Source organism: Crotalus tigris, unplaced genomic scaffold (genome assembly GCF_016545835.1).
Source record: "Crotalus tigris isolate CLP2741 ecotype Arizona unplaced genomic scaffold, ASM1654583v1 scf7180000024427.8105951120:4207309, whole genome shotgun sequence".
In the NCBI taxonomy this organism is placed as follows: domain Eukaryota; kingdom Metazoa; phylum Chordata; class Lepidosauria; order Squamata; family Viperidae; genus Crotalus; species Crotalus tigris.
This window is the reverse complement of record NW_024100595.1, coordinates 905,929-922,749: the sequence shown is the minus strand read 5'-3', so window position 1 is coordinate 922,749 and position 16,821 is coordinate 905,929.

Below are 16,821 nucleotides of genomic sequence, written 5' to 3'. Positions count from 1 at the left end.
GCAGGAAAAATATTTAAAGTCTTAAAGAGAAGATCAGATCCCACCCAGTTTCATCCGCATTGCTTTAAAGGTGCTTGGTTGTAGTTTTGACTTTGGCTGTCAGCAGCTTAATGACAAGCCTTATTGCTATGGCTGGTCTTTTCCCTGCCAGTTTGGAGAGCTGCCCTGGACCGAGCGGAAGGGCTGCCACCCTTCTGCAATCAAGCGGGGGTCCTTTCCTTGCTCGTTGCCTCTACAGGGTGACTTTCGACCCTTTCCAGGGTCCCCCAGCGGGATAAAACCGGACTCTGAAGACAGAGCTTGCCTTCCATGCGTCCGCCAACATTGCGATGGTAAACCGAAACCAATAAGGAATTTATGTGCTGTGGCTTCTTAGAGACATTCAGGCCAAGCCTATACAATATGTTTATGCCGAAGCCAGCTGAAATCAAGATCAGTGAGGTTTATTGCCAAGTAATATGTACAGTCCTTAAAACGCCAATGGGCTAGATGGAATAAGTTTCTTACTGGTTCTGTGATTTTGTACTCTTTGTTGTACAATGCATTCAGCTGCTGAATTTTGTTCTGGTTCACTGTTGCTGACCAGAATACAGCAGCCAGTAATATTTTAAATTACAGATTTGAAGCCAATTTCAGAATTGGAGCAATCTATGCGAAAGACAATACAGTAAGATTATAGCATCTTGCCTCTTATATAAAGCCTATCATTCTTAATTTCCCCCAGACTGTAGTTGTAATTGCTCAGTGAAATCACTGTGGTTGACTTGTTTTAATTGTTTGTCTGGAACTGATAGGCTGATAACGAGGGCTGCTTTGTTGTTCCTGCACGGTGTCATCTGGCTTGCAGATCTGCCCTGGAACATTAAGTTAGGTTGGGTAAAGTTACATAGAAAAATGATTCCAACTTCAGGTAAGAACACAGAACAAAATGTTTCTCCAATCTGGCAATCTGGGGTTCCCCAGGATGGTTAACCACAGAATAGCAGACATGCAGGCTACGAATATAACAGACTTTCACCTCTAAACCTATAGTAAGTGATAGACTGCCCCAGAAAGCAGAGGTTTTGATTGGCTTCTGAGCTTAAGAGTTGCTCTGCAATTGGTAGTATCCTCTATGAAGTGGACATTTCTGATTTAAAATTGCTACATCAATGTTGCCAGTTATCTCAGCTTGTTCTGTCAATACATTCCAGAAGTAATTGTTACAGGAAAACATATTTTCTTTAGCCCCTGAATCAGCTGTCAGGCTGTAGGTGGCTTACTCAGCTTAATTAAAAAGCTCTATCTGCTTCTTTGTGCAAAAGATGTTGTAAGATGTGACCCTGGGCAGATTAATAGAGCAAAGGTGGGGGTAATAGAGGCAAAAGTGGGGGGGGGAGGGTAATAGAGAAAGTGAGACACCAACAGGAAATAAGGTTGATGGGAAAGTAGGGTGGCAGCTGGGCTGTGTTTGGGACCCAGGAGTTTTTACCCCAACTCTTAACTGTTGCCTATTATTGCTTACAGCTTGGGAAATCCAAAGTGCAATTCTGTTTGGATCATCCTTTACTCATTGCTACAATGGCAGCTTTGAGACTGCGGGAGCAGGACCGTCATTTGAAAAGTGCAACAACATAAATAACCTCTTCAAAAAAAAAAAAAAAATGACCAGAATTAGTCAGCTTATTGTCAGCCTCTTTCCTCCAAGGAGGAAGGGGTTGATTTGTTTTTGTTTTGTTTCCGAGTTTAAGAATTTTATAATGCTGTTCTTGTAACAGCAACAAGGCCGAGTTCAAAGGTGAAAGACTGTTGTTCTTAAACCTCCTTTCCCAGAAGCCCTTTGGGTCTAGCCCCAAACTTTGCCTCATCATTCATTCATTCATTCATTCATTCATTCATTCATTCATCATTTTATATAGCTGCCTATCTCAAAAACAGTGCAATATAATATTAAAAACAATGGTATGAAAACAATAAACAACTTAAAATATTAATGTAATCAAAAAGCAAGGAGAGAGCAATAGATATTAACAAATGTGGAGGCAACTCAACAACTTGACTCTCCCTTGGGGATCTCAGGCCTGATTACGGAACAAACATGGCTTGTTCTTGTTGCCTATCTCCCAGTGGGAAGGTTCTCTTCCAATTATGTCTGTATGTGTGAGAGAGGGCCTAAAGCCCATTAGTAATTGTGTAAAAGGTCAAAATATCACAATAGAAGGGAAAGAGACCCTATCATACTGTCTCCTGCAGCGATGAGGCATTTGGTTAGAGAAATCAGTTCTTCGTCCTCTTGAAAGAGATCAGCCTCACAAAGGATAGGCAGAATACTTTATTTAAAAAAAGGAAAATAGCAAAGTTTAAAATTCTTTTTTTGAACTTTATATGATCATGTGTAAGACATGAGTGATGGAAGAGAAAAAAAAAATGTCAGCATCTTAAAGGAACCTCCAATTGACAAATGTCCTGGAAAAGATAAAATTTGGATAGACCATAGTATGATGCAAATTTGCTCCTAGTTTAAAGGAAACACTGTTATAAATAAGTGCCAATTTGCATACAAGGTACAAGGACTGAGCTTGTGTTGAGATAATAGACACCAAAGACCGTAAAATATTAATTAGTAGACACACAAAAACATGGCAGATTCTCTACTGCATTTCACAATTGTCAGCATAGAGATCTGTGCTAATTCTGTGCTAATTCTGCTACCTGTGCTAATTCTGCTACCTGGAAAATCTTTCTTCCTTCTAATTCCAGCTTATATTTGAGTCTGAGGGAAGGTGGAAAATCTGAATGGTTTGCAGCATCTCTACCTTTGCTTGTTTTTTTTAAAAAGGGCAAAGCATTTTCCTCTCTAAGAGAAAAAAGATGAGTGGGGGTGGGAATGGGTGTTGGAAGGCTCTGCATGTTGCATATGCGCCATCCCCATGTTCTTTAGCTGGAGGAGATGTATGTTCAAATGTCTGAGCTTGCAGCTTCCCAGCTGGCACGAGGCGCTGTCAGGCAGGCTGCTCAATCTCTACAACAATTATTTTTTTCTTTGCTGTTGATCTCTTCTGGTAGATTCAAAACAATATGTGTTTATTGATATTAGATGCCAGCAACAAGCCAAATACTCAGAATTCCCAAATAATCAAAATTTGCATCATGGATAAATAAAATTGCATAGCTCCAGGAGATATCTCCTTCCTATTTCATCTACTGTGCTTGTGTGAACTTATTTAGTTATTTGCTAAAAGTTTATTGGTTTCAATCTAGATGATATGCTTTGGCTCAAAAATGTCTGTCAGAAATTATGAATTGTTTGAATCCAGCTTGTAAAGAGTGCATATGAAATAGGAGTGTATAGGCCAGTGATGGCGAACTTTTTAGAGAGTGAGTGCCCAAACTGCAACCCAAAACCCACCTACGTATCGTCGAGTGACAGGTGGGTGTGGCCCATTGACTGGGTGTGGCCAATTGGGTGGGCTTGGCCAATTGGGTGGGCATGGCTGCAGTGGTAACGGCAGACTGGGTGGGACTAAAAAGTTCAATCAATCAATACCAACTTTGCAAGATCTTTTTTTTTCCCGTGAGAAGTTGAAATTGACTGAACTTTTTTTGGGGGGGGGGCACATGGTGGCGGAGGCCTAAAGCAAAAAGGTTTTATAAAACCCAGCTGAAGGCCTAGGACTGTGGCGACAGCACGCGTGCCCACAGAGAGGGCTCTGAGTGCTGCCTCTGGCACCTGTGCCATAGGTTCGCCACCACTGGTATAGGCTGATAATAATGTTTGCCCCAGCAAATGTTGATAATGGAAGAACTAGGGATAATTTTTTTTTAAAAAAGTGTGTAACGAAGTGAATGAATGCCATCGAACAAGACAAGAGACAACAGAAAAAGGAATAAGGCCATTCAGACACCCAGGACTGGATGAGAAAAGTGATTGGTTAGCATAAGCTTAGAAAAAGCTCTGTGTCATGTGTCTGATTAACGAAACACTCCAAAGAACTTTCAGGCTTTTTTTTAACCTAAAAAGCCTTTATTAGTATTATAGAGATGTCAGCACAGCATGGTGGATGCTAAGAACTGAATTTCCCTTCCTTTGCACATAACATTCCAGGCATTTCCCCTCCCCTATTTTGGGGTCATGATTCACATCTTCCAATTAACTTGGATGGCAAAGATTTACTTCCATTTCTTTTTCCCTGGCTTTCATTATATTCTCCTCCCCTTTCACTGTCACCTGATTTAACTTTAAAAATACCAGACAATTCTGCATATATTGTCAAAGCAAGAATATTCAATATTAGCAGCGTTGACACTTGGTTTATTTGAAGTACCTGCTTTAAGCTTAAGTTATACATGTGCAGAAATGGCAAAGAAAAAAACCTAAAAGCACAATTGATTTGATTGATTACAATGAAGAGTGATAATTAGGGAAGACCTAATGTATTTATGTGTCTAACCCATTTATCTATAGCAATATTTCTAGCAAAGCCAGCCTGAAGCTGTTTACAACAAACAAATAAATAGGGATAATAAAAAAGCTCTGTGTATGGGCCAGATTATTGTTTGGTAATATCAAGTGTGGATCTTGAGGGAAAAAATAAATATAAAAGAAAATGAAAGTGAAAGAAACCTGCAAGTTTTATTTTACGTGAAGTATTTACATGAAGTATTAGTACTGCTTTAAAAATCCTTTGTAAGACCACACCTGGAATACTGCATCCAGTTTTGGTCACCACATTACAAAAAAGATGTTGAGATTTTGGAAAAGGTGCAGAGAAGAGCAACTAAGATGATTAAAAGCCTGGAGACAAAGATATGTGAAGAATGGTTGCAGGACCATACTGTAAAGAAAAGAAGGACTAGGGGTGACATGATAGCAGTATTCCAGTATTTGAAGAGCTGCCACAAAGAAGAGGGGGTCAATTTATTTTCCAAAGCACCAGAAGGCAAGACAAGAAACGATGGATGGAACCTAATCAAAAGGAAAAAGACAATCTGGAATTAAGGAGAAGCTTTCTAACTGTGAGAATAACTAACCAGTGGAACATCCAAAAATGCTTTTTCAAGAGGCAACTGGACTTAGTTGATTCAATCAAAGGTGTCCCAAAGCCACTTTGGGACAATCATACCTGGATGACTGAGAATCTCTATAGACAACCAGTGGAACAGCTTGCCTTCAGAAGACTGGACACTTGTCTGAAATGAGGGGTTGAGCAGGGGGTTGGACTAGAAGACCTTCAAGGTCCCTTTCAGCTCTATTCTGATTGAAGTATAATGACTGCAAGAAGAGAAAATATGAATCTTGCATGAAAAAATATTAGAAGATAGATTAAGTTCCCAACAAAAATGAACAGAAAGTGGAAATAAGTAATGATGATGTTGAAGCTGTTTAGAATGGAGGAAAAAGATGGCTTACAACATTTTACTATTTCCCTGCCTTTTGCACAAAGTTATTTGCCCTGAAGAAGAACAATGTGATGGGGATGTGTATGCATGATTTTTTTGACTGATGTAATGTAAGAAAGGGCATAAATCTACAATGATTCAGCAGCATGGGTTATCAATTAGCTCTAGGGCCAAACACTTATTTTTTTGTTTGAAATCCAGTAAAGATCAGCCACAAGATCTCAGTGGCAGTCTCAACTGCATGGATTAACCCCAAAACTATGTTCTCATCAGACTGCTTCTGACTGTCAACAGCTGTGACACATTGCCCCCACTTGTCTCCAGTCTTGCCTTGTGGACTTCTCTCTCTGTCCATCAAGGCGGGAGTCCTTTCCAACTTTTCTGCCATCCATCCAGCAGTAGGACCAGTTGCCAACTGCCACTTCTTTCTCCCTAATTGCCTTCAGCTCTAAAGGATAAATTCCATTGTGTTGCATACTGATCACCCCAGGAATTACTGGGTTCTGTTTATGGATTCAGAATGATAGTTAGGGTGGTGCTGTATTATATAAACACCTATTTTTAAAAGTGAGGATGTACATATTTTTCCAAGGTAACAATAAGGAAAAAATGTGTTGTTAGTGGAGATGAGTCTGAATTATACAGATGTTTTCTCATCCTACTTTCCTAGGTTTTGTAGAAGGGATCCCAGTGCCAAAGTAATTATATGGTTTTAATTGTGCAAGCTTGATCTCTTGTCTAACTATGGTGACTTGGTGTAAATATTGGGAGAAAATATGTTGGGCCTCAGAAGGTGAACTTCCTAACCACTTCTGCATGTACACTTTACAGATTTTCCAAGCTTAGAAAATGCCCAGACCTCTATTCATTGGGAGTTTTGACCAATCAAATTAAATGTATTGCTTCTCATAACTGAATGTGCATCCTCTTTCTGCCTTATCATTTCGCAATCAAGGAAGAACAGCTGTACCAAAAGTCATGGAACTACAGTGAAAATCTTTCCCCTCCCTGCCCAAACTAAATCTGTATAGAATTGCATCTATAGACTCAACAATGCAGATAAATGCTTCCACTTCTTAAATGACAGGCAATGAAAAGAAGCGCAATTCAAATTTTAGCTCATGGGATGGAGATTGCATTAGACAGCTGCCAATTTCCAAGGTTTGACCTGATTGAATCCAGCGGGTTGGAGCTAAAGATAATATGAGATGAAACAATAGGCAATTGGAAGGCTAATTGTTTCTGGATAAATCATTCTCCCACATAATATGCCCTAGATTTAACAGTCTTTCAATCTGTAGCTATGCTCATCAAATTAAAAAAAATGGCTATGTGTGATCCAAAATAAGCATCTGATTAATAATTTAATGGTGTTAAGCCATTTGTTATAAAATATATTTTCTTATTCCCTGGCAGCTGGAGAAATGTCATTAAGGAGAAAAATGCCCATATTTGGGGGGAAGAGGATACAGGGATGCAGTGATATATGACCAGTGAAATTACATTCCCTCTGAGATATAGTATATTCAGGCCAAAACCCTGATCCATCTTAAGTGGGTTTACAACCCAATCATCTTATGTTGATCTTTGTCAGTCACTATTCCTCCAATATCAGCTTCATAATGGTTTGTATTTGGTTTACATTTATTATAAACCTCTTTGACACTGCTGAAAATGAGTACCAGAATGTAAACACTTTTAATAAATGTATAATTATTAATGCCTACCTTGTTTATTTTATTTAGTTTCCATAATTAAATGACAACTTCTTATTTCTTCTCTAAGTTATTTAGCTTCTGATACTGTATAGCACTGTTCTTTAAACATTTTTCTCTCAGGACCCCTTCTCACTTTTAAAAATTATGCAGGACCCCAAAAGAGTTTTTGTTTATATGGGTTATATTTTTTGATATTTACTATATTAAAAATTAAAATTTTGCATTTGCTGCCACTGCTGTTTTTCATGATTGTTTGATATTTTATTATTTTTCAACGCAGGCTGGCAAATCATTTTGTGTGCTTGTACCACACTTTGAGAAATGCAGCTGAATAATACACCCAATGCACAATGCAACTCTAATTTATAATTTATACTCTCCTTAGTGGCCCACAAACAGCTAGAGCAGTGTTTCTTAACCTTGACAATTTTAAGGCATGTGGACTTCAACTCCCAGAATTCCACAGCCAGCATTGCTGGCTGTGGAATTCTGGGAGTTAAAGTCCACATGCCTTAAAATTGTCAAGGTTGAGAAACAATGAGCTAGAGAGAAACTGAGAAGCTACATACCCAAGGACAGCTGAGTCCTTTATGATAACTAGGTGTTTCTCCCCAGGAAAAGTTATGGAAAATTGGATGAGTAGTCTTTTGCTGTGGAGGGACACTGTGTTAAGTTGATCTTTCTGTAAGAAGTGACAAATAAGTGCGGAGGACAGATGACCAGCATTCGGTACAAACTATGCCAGCGTTTCTCAATCTTGGCAGCTTGAAGATATATGGTCTGGGGAATTCTGGAAGTTGAGATCCATGCATCTTTAAATTGTCAAGGCTGAAAAACACTGGCTTGCACACTTTGGAAGAAGGATGCATTTTCAGCTATGAGAAATTGCAATGCACCTTGAGCAGGTAACACACATTTTCCAGTAAGCTACAGTAGCTTTTAAACTTTAGACTTTCTACAACTCCCAAGGCCACAAATCTTAGCCGCTTTTTATAGGCTGGAGGAAGAATGTGTTTGGTACATATTCTTATTCTTACGTTTGGTACATATTCTTATTCCAAAAATAATGGAAATACTTTAAAAATAATTTAAAAACAACGACAACTGGGAAAACAAAATCCTGCAGCAAATAGCATCAATCATGGTGTATCCTAGTGTGCCAATGATGACTCAGGTACTGTTATTTGGCTTGTTTACTAGTGCTTCCATTATCACCCAAATGCACCTTGGGTGTCATTTAAGCAGCCATCCCTACAAGAAATTGGATTTGCTCCTGAGATTCAGCCCTAATGGGATTTAACTTCCCTCTGGAATTTCCAGGTTTGAATTTTTATTTTTGCTATGACATTTCATGGATATTATTTTTAAAAAAACACTACTTGACATTAAACACACTTTTTTTTTACTGCAGGCAAGTTGTGTTTGTTCCCATCTTAAGAGTGCAACAGAGGACAGAACTTTATGGAAGTTGCATTGTTTCCCCTTTATTTTGAAAGGTGACCAGCACTGAAATCTGTGTGTTTTCAAGAGGGAAGGGGAGAGAGGAAAGAGGTAGGCACTCTCTTCCTGTAGCCAAGGATTCATATGGCAGAGAGAAGAAAACAAATAAGAATGAAGTGACCAGGATAAGAGCACAGAACAAAACAGCAAGCAAAGAATGACAAGAAGGAGAAAGCTTTGTGAACAGAGAGCATGTAATTGATGGACTTATGTTCACACTTCTCCAAGTCAGAAGGACTATCTTGGAATTACCGTAGCTGCAGTAGGAAGTCAGTGGAAATTGCAAAGAAATAAAGGCACATCCATCCTGATTTCTCTAAATATTTTCTACCCCAAATTGTGAAATAATCAGTGGTGAGGTCAGTGAAGCAAACTGGTCATTTGCTTTTTGTATCCCAGTGCTTCTCCACTCCAGTTTTTCTCTGTAATTTATTTCTCAACAGGCTAAGAAAAAAAGATTCCTGCTATACTAATGCTTTTGTTTTTAAATAAGTACTTTCTGCAGGATTTAACATTAGACTATGTGGAAACAGAGCATGGTAATGAAACTTGAATATCCATGTTCCAAATAAGTGAGTGGAAATCAGTGACTGAGATTGAGTAGTTACTGAACCCGGAAATATGTATTGACATACTGAACATTTGGTATTCTTACGACCTTGTCTATAAATGGTTATGTTCCATTAAGAGCTACAATAAATACAGATAAGGTTAGGACTAGTTCTTCGGCTCCACTATTGTCTCATTTCTGAAACTTGTTCTCTAAGGTTGCGAGGAGTTTATTTATGGGTATATGTATGTATGTAACTATAAGCATTATATCAACCACCTGGGCAATTGTATGGAAATTACTACATAAGAGTCAATTGACTGTGCTGCAAAACAACATAAACCTTTTCCATATGAACAGAAAAAGAGCACAAGTTGGGTTCAGTTCAGTGATATGTTGATTCTATTTCCTATGATTGTGCAAAGCTTGGTTCAGAGTTTTGAGCTGAAGGAAATCTGAATTTCACAAAGGAAGGTTTTTATATATGATGAAGGGGAGACAAAGTTGTTTAGCTTTGTCTTGTGTACTAGTTGCACCCATTCTTGGCCTGGAGACTTCAGCTCACTGTCACTCATGCCTTGGTCACTACCTGACTGGATTACCATAATGTGCTTTACATGGGCTGCCCTTGAGGAACACTTGGAAGCTTCAGCTGGTTGCACAATTTGGACTGTTCTAAAGATTACCTGTGTGATAGCAGTGCTGTGCAAACTACATTGGCTTTCAAGGGCAAATTAAAATTATTGGTTATCAGCCTTAAAGTCATGCATGGCATAGGGCCAGGTTACTTGTAGGACTGCCTCCAAGTGTTTCTACCTGTTTCACCAGATCTAGTTGGGTAAATCCCCTCTGCTAAACAGTGTCATCTTGTGGGTCTTGAAGAGACATGCCTTTTCTGTTACAGTGCTCACCCTACAGTGCTCACCCTATTATTAAGACCTGGCTTTTTCTCCAAATATTATAGCCAGGATGTTAGAGGAACCCAAGATATATATATGTTGTTTTATGAGTTTGTTATATGGTGCCTTGGTTTTCTTTTGTATTGGATTATTATATGCTATGTTTGGTTGGGTATGTGTTTTCTTTTTATACTGTTTTTCTTATAAATTGTTCTCTGGACAGAGAACAATGATATTAGAACCATAACTTTTCTAATAATTAAATTTATAGAGCCACCAACTCAACTGATTCTAAGTAACAGAATAAATTGCAACCATTAAAAAAAAGAACAATAGAATAGCCATACCAGAATAAAGAGAACAGAAATCAAAAAGAATAAGATGAGACCATTTTATTCTGGTGATCAAAGCATCCATCATATTAACTAGATCCCAGGGAAACAGCCAGGTTTCAAGGGTCACTTAAGGGATCAAGGTAGACTTCTTAACTTCTAGAAGAATACCATTCCAGAAGTCACAAAAGAGATAGTATGGTCACATGACATTGTTTTAAGGAAAAGTCACTGAGAGTATTACAGCATATGCTAGAAGTAAAGTCAAAGAATGAAGATGCTCAACTAACATATATATTCGCTAAAGTGAAGGCAATGTGTTCAACCAGCCACATCAGTTTTTCATAATTGTAGGGAACATGAAGACAAGCCAGACTTTGCCTGTTGGAAAGGGTTCTTGCTGCTATGGCTTCTGCTGAGAACTGAATCTCAGAATTCCATGGTGGAATTGTTTTGCATTCTTATTGAAAATTTCAGCAATATCTAAACTGTTACACCTTGTCCATTCTTCTCCCAGAGTATTTAACTGTTGCTATCTGCCATCGATTATAGTTCGTATGTCTGTATTTCTTTTTAAAATCCTATGATTTGTAGTATTATGTCTGTGGAATCAATAATGATTATAAAGCTGTCCTACAAAAAAGTTAGGAGCTTGGGATGTGCAGTTATACTGCTTATTTAAGATGTAAGATCCAAGATGGTAAGTTATTTTTGAAGTAAAACATTTCTTAGTCTGATTGATTCAGAACAGCCGTCTCTTTTATGTGTGGATCTTCTTAATTCTCTCTTATGATATTGAAGATAAAGATATACTTGATTCAATCTTGATTCTTTTTTTCATGGCTCTTATATGAAAAAGGTTGGGCATAGCCCTCCCTCCCAATCTGGCCTACAACTTTGGGATTTTCTGTTGTCTTTCCAAGTCTTAGCCAGGTCCAAACTTGCTTTGTTTTTTCAGGAGCATTCAAGCTATAATAGTTTGTACCACATTAATTAAACATGAAAAAATAATCTTTAGATCAAGGTCAGCTGAAGTATCCATGAACACATTTTTAAATTATGATTTAGATACAGCTTCTTAGACATTTTTTTCCCCAACTTCCTGGTCTTGTTTATAGTCCTGGATTTTGCAGGGCTGATCCAATTTAGCTTTGCAGATCAGCCAACATCAGCTATTTTACTACTGGCTAAGACCCCATTGTATTCATCTTTTACAAATGTTACCTACTTTGGTGCTGCACCCTGTGGTCATAGCACTGGCATGCCAACCAATAGTTACTTGTATTTGTTTATTTGCACATATTTATATATCAACACTCTCTCAACACTCTGGACAGTTTTCAGAGTGAAGCTAATGCCTGCTTCAGTGGGACTAATAATGGGATAAAAAGTCAATGTAAATAAGTACGTTGTTGTTCCAGAGCCGCATTCTAACTAAACAAAGCTAAATAAAACTTCCCGTTAAAAATAATTTCATCAAGAAATTTTACAAAGCAGGTCTTCACAAAAAACAGATTCTAAATATATTCAGATGTTACAATACAAAAACAAGCAATTGGTATTGGATCTACTGCACCAAGAGATGAATTGTTTATAACTTTGCAGCTTGGAAAATACAGAATACAGAATAACAGAGTTGGAAGGGACCTTGGAGGTCATCTAGTCAACCCCCCTGCTCAGGCAGGAAGTCCTATACCATTTCGGACAAATGGTTGTCCAATCTCATCTTAAAAACTTCCAGTGTTGGAGAGTTCACCACTTCTGGGGGCAAGTTGTTCCACTGATTAATTGTTCTATTTAATTGTTCTATTAAATCAGGGAGGAAAATGGAAGGAGGAAAAAATGTAGAGTAAAACGGAAAAGAAAAAGAAAAGTATTGACCTCTGTCTGCTTTTGGCACAATAGAATATAGTAATAACATACAACCTTGACTTTTTACTTTTACATAACAATATATACTAGCCATTTCTATCAAATCTATCGAATCAGCAAAACCCAAAATCAAAGTTTCATTTTTTTGCACCTCAAGCATAAAATCCAAAAGCAGTTTTCAAGTAGAAATAAAATTAGATGTATTCTTTTCTTTAATCAAAGCAGTCAATTTAGCCATCTCTGCTAACTCCATCAACTGTTGCAGCCATTTGTCCATTGTAGGAATCAAAATATCCTTCCATTTTTTGCGCATATTTTTGCTGCCGACAGCCTATATAATATCAAAGTTCCATTTTTTCAAGTTCTTTATCCATATGTTTGAAGTAAAATATGATTTTATCTTTATATTCACTTTAAAAATCTTCTGTATTAAGATATGAATCTTATTCCAATATTTCTTTCCTTTGTCACATGTCCACCATAAATGGTAAAAAGTTCCTTTTTTACATTTACATTTCCAACATTCATTTGAAGTACCTTATACATTCTTGACAATTTTCTGGTGATACCAATGGTACATCATCTTATAATTTTTTTCTTTTAAATTATAACTTAATGTAAATTTTAAACTTTTCATCCACATATTTTCTCATTGTTCCATAGTTAGATTACATCCAAACTTCTTTGCACATTGAATCATACAACACTTTACATACTCATTCTCCAGGTTCAGCTTCAACAGCAATTTATAAACCTTAGCAATAATATGTTCATCACTACCACACAATATAATTTCCAATTCATTTTTTTTTGCAAAATCAAATCCATAGCTTTTAAAATGTAATTTAAATCTTTTCTTCAATTGTAAATATGTAAACCAATGGCAAACATGTCCTTCTAATTTCAATTCCTCTTTAGATTTGAGGATAGGGTCTCCATAACTGAGTGATTCTGTTTCCTGACTTGTTCTACCTTGATGGGTTGACAATATCCAGATAACCAATAGATGGCAACATAAAGATGCAGAAAACTCTAATTTTACAATATTTAGTAGTCAAATGATTTTTTTTAGTGTGGCTATGGCAGGCTTAAATTTGTTACCATATTTATATTGCAAAGGTGTAAAAAGTACAGTATAAACACACATCTGATTATTCAGAAATACATCGTTTTGAGATTGTTAGGGTTACTCTCCAATAAAGAGGTTAAGCATAATCAATGTAGTTGATTCATTAATTTTAAGCCTTTTTCTGAATCCAATTCTTTTGTAGAAATATAGGATATAAATAATTGACTAAAGCATGCAGCAGCACTAAATTTTGCATCTGTGTAAGAAGGAAATACCTTTAAATTTAGTTAATTGGACAAATTGCTAATCAGCATTTTTGCCCTGTTTCTAGTAATGGAATAGGAGTCCCATGAGGGAATACAACCTACAGACTATCTTTTTCTTGTTTTAATTGAGCTCTGATATCTGGTTGGTATCTGCTTTTTATTAGACCTGTGGGATGTGTCTTGGGGCTCCTTAACTTGAAGTACTTTGCATCTGAGAGGCAAGTGATTCTCTAGGGGATGAAGATACACAGCAGTATCTTTTCATAAAGTACTTTATGTCACTTTTTAATAGCTGGAAGCCTCCTCTGGTGTTTTTAGTACTTGACTTCCAACTAACGGAAGTGTCTATAGGCAAGTCCATGTTGCACACTGAAGCCACTCAAAACAAAAGATAAGAGAACTTCCAAATTTCTTCAATACAGATGCAGATATAAAATACATTAGCCTCTTACTCCAAAGTCAACAATAATGCACACTATTTCTACAACCATATACAGTTCTAATTGTCAAATCCCAAAAATAAAATTTCACTTCTATCAATTTCTAGCAAGAAGTCCAATAGTGGTTTCCAAGTAGAAACAAAGTGAGCCAAAGACTTTTCTTCAATCAGAATAATCAGTTTCACCCCTCAAATTAGTTTTCATTCACACTTATGCTAGTATTTTATAATAGTTAGTTCCAGCATTTCCAGGAGGACTAGACATTTCACATTGGGATTTAAAGAAAATGCCTAAAAATTATTAGCTATATTCACTCATTATCTAAATCCAAAACTTTGAACCATTTTTTCCACCTTATTCATCTAAGCCCCTCTGTTTTTTTTCCCCTTTCACCTACAAAATAGGTGACTGGATGCCTAGAGGGAGTAACAGTACATATAAATGTGTCCCAAAGGTGCTTTTCCAAAAGGCAACTGCACTTTCTTGGATTTTTTTTCCTTTCAGAAGCGTTTCACTTCTCAGCCAAGAAGCTTCTTCAGTTCAGAACTTTTGCGTCTTGAATGAGAAGCAAAATGTTTTCAAAGAAAAAAAAAAGCACCCCCATGGGACAACCATGACCTGGATGATTGAGAATCTCCATAGAAAGAATATACAGAAACAACATGGCCTGTTAATCCCAAACTTGTAGAGAAGATATGCTGCAGCTGAAATTTTTGGTGCGTTGCAAACAGAAATGCCCTTGCTATGAAAGATCACTGTGCAGAAATGGAAGTGTAATTATTTTTTTCTCATGTCATTGTCTCAACAAGAAATGTTTCCCTTCTTCTGTTTTTTCCTCTGAAAGAGAAGCAGCTGTTAATAAGAGGGAAGATGTTTTTGTCAGGTACATGACACTGTGTGCATATACGTTTGTGTTTGGGGGGTTGGATTAATTGACTGCCCAGTGCAACACCTGGATTTTCTTTGTCCCCACTGTTATTTTAAAACAGAACAAAACAGAGTGTCTGCCCATTTATGTAACAGGGATATTGGCACGCCACTTTGTTATTTTAACACTGAGCAACTTAGTGTCCTTCATCACTTTACAAGCATATTTATATTATGCCATTGTTATAATATTTGTCATCTAATTCCTGCAGCAAAGTCAAGAGGACAGAAATAGAGGAAGCATACCACATTTTGATTTTGCTATTAGCTATGTTTATGTATCAAACAAAACATCCGTGACGCCTCCTTTATATTATACTGTTAACTCAGTGGAAATCTGTCTCTACTAATGTTATAGCACTTCATTACCATTAATCTAATGTTTGTAGTAATAGTAGTAGTAGAGTAGTATATATCTAATGGTATATGAATTAGTTGATGGTATATTACCTTACCATCAACATCTGCTAAAGAAGCATTTTTTTTTAATCGTTGGTGATTATATATTTTGGTAAGTTTGGATTTTTTACCTGGTAAATGAATTCTAAAGAAAAAATGTCCCTATATTTGAGGTCTCCAGAAATATGACTATTTTGGCAGATGCATTATTTTTGAATTATCCTTATTTGTGTGTTTGTGTGTGTGTGTGGGGGGTTTCTTCCTCCAATTCAGAAATGAATTGCCACTTCTTCTTCCAGGATGTGTTTCGTATTTCACAATCAAGTGTACAGCCCCAGGATTTCTTGGTGATATCCCATTCAAATCCAATTCTAACCAAGATTAGTTAGGTATGTTATTATCATCATTATACAGCAAACATGTCAAACTCAAGGCCTGTGGGCCAGATCCCGCCTGCAATGTGTTTAGATCTGGCCCACAAGCAGACTAGTAGGAGGAGGTGATTGAGTAGCTACCTCCTCACTTCTTCAGGTGTCTTGTCAGTGGCAGCAGCGCTAGCAGAGGACAGGCAGCGGGAGCCGCCCCAATGTGTGGAGCTGGGTGGCAGCAGTAACCGCAGTGATGGGTGGGCATGAGTCTCTGAGGACTCACAGTGGCCAGGTGGGTGTAGCTGGATAGTCGTGCTTGAGTAGGTACAGCAGACCTAGCCCCACTGACTCAGCATGGCTGGCTCGGCAAAGAACAAATTGCAACGGCTAACTTGATGTGGGGACAACTTGGTGCCTCACAAGCTCCTCGCATCCCCAAACTGCCAGCAGCCAAGCTCGTGTGTGTGCGAACCCTCCCCCCCACACACACACACACATTCCATGTTTGGGGAATTTTATCTCAGAGGAAGAAAAAGTCCTTCTCCCCAAGCCCAGGCATGATTGCCAGCTAGCCAGCTCAGATGTGGATAAAAGTCTCCAAACTTGGAATGGTGGTGTGCATGTGTGTGTGAGTGCGTGCGGCATGCCAAAGGAGACATTCTTCTCCCAATCCCAGACATCCAAGCATTGGTGTTTCCCTGTCCGGTGCCCCCTCCCAGTAAAGCAGGAGGCAGAGGGTGAGGTTGCCACGCGTGGAGTGAAACTTGTGCCTTGACAGATCTGAAGAATAAGAGGAGGGGGCAGGGGAGCAGCACTCCCTGAGGGAGGCTGGCCTTTCTCGAAAGGGAATCCTTTCAAGAAGGATGCTGGCTTACTGGGCAGCCTTTATGCAGCTCCCCACCACCCCTCTTTCTCTCCAAAGATCTTTGTAATTCAACCAAGAACTTTGGCACGCTGCACACATGCACACGCACACATGCACACATGCACACACCATTCCAAGCTTGGAGACTTTTATCCACATCTGACCTGGCAAGCTGCCAATCATGCCTGGGCTTGGGGAGAAGGACCTCTCCTTCCTCTGTGGATAAAAGTCCCCAAA